Source organism: Sceloporus occidentalis, unplaced genomic scaffold, assembly GCF_023333645.1.
Source record: "Sceloporus occidentalis isolate IW3139 unplaced genomic scaffold, rSceOcc1.0.p SCAF_19, whole genome shotgun sequence".
Lineage (NCBI taxonomy): Eukaryota > Metazoa > Chordata > Lepidosauria > Squamata > Phrynosomatidae > Sceloporus > Sceloporus occidentalis.
Window position 1 is genome coordinate 15,159,584 of NW_028316999.1, and position 6,024 is coordinate 15,165,607.

The following is a 6,024-nucleotide window of genomic DNA, read 5'->3' on the forward strand; positions in this document are numbered from 1 at the left end:
AAAAATCTGAACACAAGATGCCGATATGGGTAGTAAACAACCACTGTAGGATCTGGTAGCAGAAAAAAAATAGAATTACCCAATATCACCTAAAATGTGTTAACCACCCATCCTACTCTATGCCACTAACTGGAAACTCAGAATTCCATTAGACATGTTTCGGTAAATATACATAGGAATATTGTAAAAACTGATGGTAAGATTGGTGGCAATTCATGCTAAAATTCCATACAAAGTAATTTGGACTAATTACGTTTTATTAAATATATTATCTTGCAACACTTTTGATATTGGTATTTAATTTATGGAACAATTCCCCTCTGTTCTTTTTATTGAATTTACATGGCTAAAATTCAATTGTCAGAGCAGAACCATACAGTTTCACCAATATACTTGGCATAACAATTGTTTTGTTTGAACATATTATTAACACCCAACAGAATTTAAACATTTAATGGTGATATTCAGTTTTGACACTTTATTTTTTATATGTGAGTTAAGAAAGGAAGAAAATGTATTATTCAGCAAGAGCAACTGTTAACAGCTTTTACATTTAGTTAATTGCACATTTTGTCTTATTGTGTTTTGAATCTGAGCTAAAACAAGATACATCTTTGTTACAGTTTGTATTATCGATAGAATGAGTTCCAGCGCCAATTATTTAAAATTCACACCCATTTCTAATGTTTTTACTCCATTAATGAATGTTGCTTTTCATAATTGGCCTTTAAGTTGCATAAGTTCCTTCAAGTTGGTTCATCCAAGTATTTATTTGCCTTCCTTGATTTGATGCAATAAACAAAACACTTTTAAGACAAAGAACAAAATAAACAGTTTGCTTAATAATATAAATTTTTTATTTTTGGGGGGTCCAGCATTTAAAAATAAAGGTTTGGTTAATCTGTGGTTAACTACCATGCCGGATACATTGGTGGAAACGTATGTCTCAGTTCTATAAATTAATCTTAGCCATGTAAATTCAATAAAAAAGAACAATTAGGGATTATATCATAATTTGAATACCAATATCAAAAGTGTAGTCAGATAGCATTTAAAAATAATAAACACTGTTATTTTGTCCCATAACAAGCTAACAAACAATAAATCGGAAAGACAGCAGTGGCATGTTTGATTTCCATCATTTTCAATAAATTATTGCCTGCCCTAAATTTAATTTAAACTTTTGATTATCCATTGATAATGGATGGGTAATAATACTTATCGTAAAGTTCTATTCTATATTTTACTCTTGTAGGACAAAAGACACTACGCTAATGTTATGTCATTAATGGGTTGACCAGACTATCTTCCTTTTTCCAATTTCAATGTTCCCTTCCTTCATTTTTCTCTTTTTCCTTGCTTCTTAAATTAATGACTTCATCTCCAGTCAGTATCTGTAGTACCATGACATGTTTACACTTCATATTTAAGGCCTTGGGGTAAAACAAAAACCCCAAAACAACAAAACTTAAAATGTTCCATCTCGTGAATGGTTTTCCCCACACAGACAAGTTTGTAAATGTTAACTTTTAAATTATATTATGCTAATTTGGCATTTTCACATGCATTAAGTCATTAATCAGTCTTCAAAATTCCCAGCCTTTCCTTTTGTTTTCTTAGTTTATAATGTGACTTTTGTTCTTCCCTTGCAAACTAAAGATCAGTTAGTGGTTGCCATGTGACTAATTGTATTTAGTGTTTTTATTTTAAAGTAACATGTTATGCAAGTTCAGTATTGAGTGAACATATAGTTAAAGAACAACTGTTACTTGAACAACCTTTGAATTTAGTAAGACTACCTGTAACTTGTGCTTTTTGGTTTACAGTATAATTATTTTTAAGATATCTTGGTTATAATTAGGGGTGTACTTTATTTCAGAGATGCTAGGATTGGCAGTGCATTATTGCAAAAACTTCATATAAAATGAAAAGATATAAATATGTCTTAAAACAGTTTTGGAATAAGACCTCTTGGACTAATGGACAAGGGGACTATGGTTATTGATCTATGCATGCTTGTGCATAGAGATTAATAGACAGGATCAATATAAAGGAGAGATTGATTTAAATAGTCATAAAAGCTGTTGGACAGCTCCACACTTGGCATATTTTTTTGCAGATGCTTATAGGGTATTGTGGTACTGTTACCAGTATTTTGGGTGAGGATTCAGTGTTGCAATGTTAAATACACGAGTGGGGTTTAAGAGGCATTTCCTCTTCTTGGTGCAGTTTACCTTAGATTAATCTGTGTTCACCGTTCTCTTTTCCTCATTTTCCAATTCTCTTCTGTCTCTTCATGTTTATTTAGCCGCAACTTACCAGTACTTAAGGATGTTCAGTTGTTTGAGTATCTACCAGAAATTTGTTCTGAGTGCCATGCTCTCTTGGCAACTTCTGGCACCTTCACAATGAGAACTCATGGTAATTTGGTGAGACTAGTAGTTAATTACTGGAAGAACAGCGTCACACATATAAGAATATTAAGCCATTAATCGGTGCACTGATTGGCATCTTGTGAAAGAAGGTTATATGAAAGCTATTGTAGATTAATAAGAAAAGACACAAGAAAATGTATTGTTTATGAGTATGTGGCAAAGACCAACTAGAGTATAGATCCTTAATACTAGAATCTGTATTTCTTATTTTGGTAAATAAGAAAGAGACTTTAAATCAGGCATTTGAAGACAGTCAGAAATAACCCCCCTTGCTCCTTCTGTGTTCCTTTGACAAGTCACTCACTCCCTTAACTTTTTGAACTCCAGATACATCCAGAAAGATTACACCTGACAGCCACTGTCTAATGGTTTGAAAATAAATGAAACCTCCACTAGCAACTGCCCTGAGACTCGTTGCTAATGAAGCCTCAATTAATAATTGAGTTATGTTGAGCCTAATTTATGATTTGTAGAATGTGACTCTATTTCATTTTATTTTATGAACCATCAGGAGCATTTACTGCTGTCAATACTTATCCTACAGCAATGTTACAACTCTCTGCTCTGAAGACACTGATAAATGGTGCTCTTATGTTATTTTACATTGTACCTTGAGTATAATTTTGTGTTTAGGGCAACGCAAGGTCTTGTTTTGCTTGGTAACACTGTGTTTCTATAATATATGATTTACCTACAAGATGAAAGCTTGCAAAACTTCATAAAACCTTTTACACAGGGCGCTGTTTAATGGGAGACAACCACCAGTTTCTTGTATTAATAGCAATGCATTAAAAGCAAGTTTTTTCAAAAATATTTTTCTGTTTGTCTCTTTTAAAACAGTTCTAGTTTTTGTATGATGCAAAGGTTTTGCCAGCTGTATATGAGACATTTGGGTTTTAGCTCTGTTATCTTAACCAAATCTACTAGACAAACTCCTTATCACACTGTCTAGAAAAAACAATACAGTGGCTCGTTGTTTTTCCCAATAGCGGGGCACTCTAATAAAATACTATGGAGGAATGGATTACTAACATTACCATAGAGAGTCCAGTGTGGTCCAGTAGTGGCCTGCATCCCTGCAGATAAAGGAAGTTTATTATAACAAACAGAGATAAGACCAGGTTTTTGCTAATCTATAAACCCTATAGAGCACTGTATTTTATTTCTCGATGAGACCTCCCGTTTAGGGCAGGGCAAAAGAAGCAACCCCCTGGACTCAGGCTTAGTTAAGTAGTAGATGGCACATTTCCTATGGGCCCACCTCAACAGCCAACAGGAATGGGCTAAGGATGCAATGTTGCAGAGTGCCTGGATCTAACATTAGGTGGCACATGGACCACAAATCAGTAACTGTTGGTGAAGAGGCTTGTGTCAACAGCTGTACTCTGACAAGTTTAACTAAGTACAGGGGCCATTACAGGAGACTTTCAGTAGCTTCAGTTATTGCTTGTTACTGCTAGCTTACTAGTGTGGTGGTCTATATTTCATTGTTACCCGTGCAACTGATCTTTTATCCCTTTATTTATACCCAAGTATATTTAGCATCTACAAATCCAACTTCCCTGGCATCTTTGTCATGTACTTGTTCAACCGCAAATTCCACAATTCTCATTTTAGTGTATCCACATACATTTTTGCAAATGCCCCATCCCCCAGCTAAATGCCATGCAGGACATATTCGACTTAACACACCTCTCTGCACGTGATATACACTGGAGGCAAGAGCACTTTCCTGTCACGGTTTGGCTGCTTCAAACAAAAAATTTGTAGCAAGAATAGTCGAAGTATGGATTAGATGGACAACTGCAGCAACAGGGGTGCATCGTCTGTGTCATATAAGTTCAAGGAAAGATAGAATAAGCAGACCAGTCAGTTTCAGGATGGATCAGTCCAGCTTAGATCTGAAAGATGCCTTACATTCCAATTGCCAAAAAGCACAGACGCTTCCTGAGATTCAATTGGAGTGGTCAAATTTACCAATGGACAGTGTTGGTGTTTGGCCTTTCCAATTCACCCTTCACCTACCAGGATAATGAAATGATTGATTTCTCATGTCAGACAGAAAGTATTTATATGCCTCTATTATTTTGGTAGTAACTTCAGATTCTGCTGTGCTTTTCAGATTCTGGAGTTTGTAGTACACTTCCAAAGAAACATTCTAACACCCACTTACAATATTCCCTTCCTAGGTTGCATGTTGGACACAAGGGTATTGTCTTTGGGTATTCCTCAAGAAACATGGAAAAACTACAAGAACTGATGAAAGGCTCTCTTATACACCACTGTTGGACCCTGAGAGATCTTGCAAAGATTATAGGACCCTGGGTATGATAATTGCCCTTTATTTTGCAGGATGACCCAGTTGTTTCTGAGCAAACCATTAAGGCTAGAACAAGGGTGCTCCTTCCTGACACAGTCAGGGAACAGTTAAGGAAAGGACTGATATTCCCCAACCTTGCTCAATGATTCCACTACCATTTTCCTTAACATTGACTGCAGACGCCTCCAAGCAGGGTTGGGGAGGATTCTCTGCTCAAAAGACAGAAAGAGGGACTAGGTCAGAGTACTAAGTCTAAGTACTTTAGGATGTAGTAGCTAATTCATTTTGCTATGTCCTATTTTAAATCTGAGGTGATTTGGGACTTCCGCGCGCTGCACCGTTTCACCTAGAAAGCACCGCTGTGCATTCTGTAGCCAACAATCTTTTCACGAAGCTGCTGCAAACAAATAAATGTTTAACGGTAAGGTCACGTGACATGCTTTATTTAAGAACTGATGGTGTTCGAGTGACGCCTGGTATGTGTGTTTGATGCAGTATTGCTCTTTGCAAAGAAAATGGAGAACACTTTGCTTCATGGTCAAAAGGGTTGTGTTTACTACAGAAATGAATACCTAATATCCAGGGGTGTAACTAGAATCCACAGGGCCCTGGTGCGAGAATTGCCCCCCCAGCTTCACTACTTGTATGTGCCTTCTTTGGCCCTTGCAACATACACTCTGACACACATATGTAAACACACTTACACAAAATACACACAATGACTCATACTCACACGTACACATTCATTCTAAGACACACTCCATTTCACCCACTTACACATACATGCACACTCACACACACACAAAATTACACATCCATACTCACACACACACAAAATTACACATCCATGCTCACACACACAATTACACATCCCTGCTGGCAAGCACACACACACACACAAATTACACATCCGTGCTCACACACACAATTAGGCATCCATGCTGACACACACACACACACAATTACACAAACATATTTAAACATCCAGTTACACTGTGTGAGCAGCTTCGGTTTCACCGCGGGGTCATGTGATGTCATGTGTCCCCGATACGCTCCTGTCTCCTCTCTCCGACCTTGAGAGGTGTGATCCAAGGTCCGAGTAGATAGGAGCAAAGGGCCTCAGGGTCACACTAGAGACACGGGCCCCGTCGCAGCTGCGATCCCTGTAGTTACGCCAGTGCTAATGTGAATTGCAGGGAAGAAGGAAGAACATTAGTATGTTGTGATGTCCAGTGGCCTGTAAGTAAATAGGTATATAAGACCTGACAC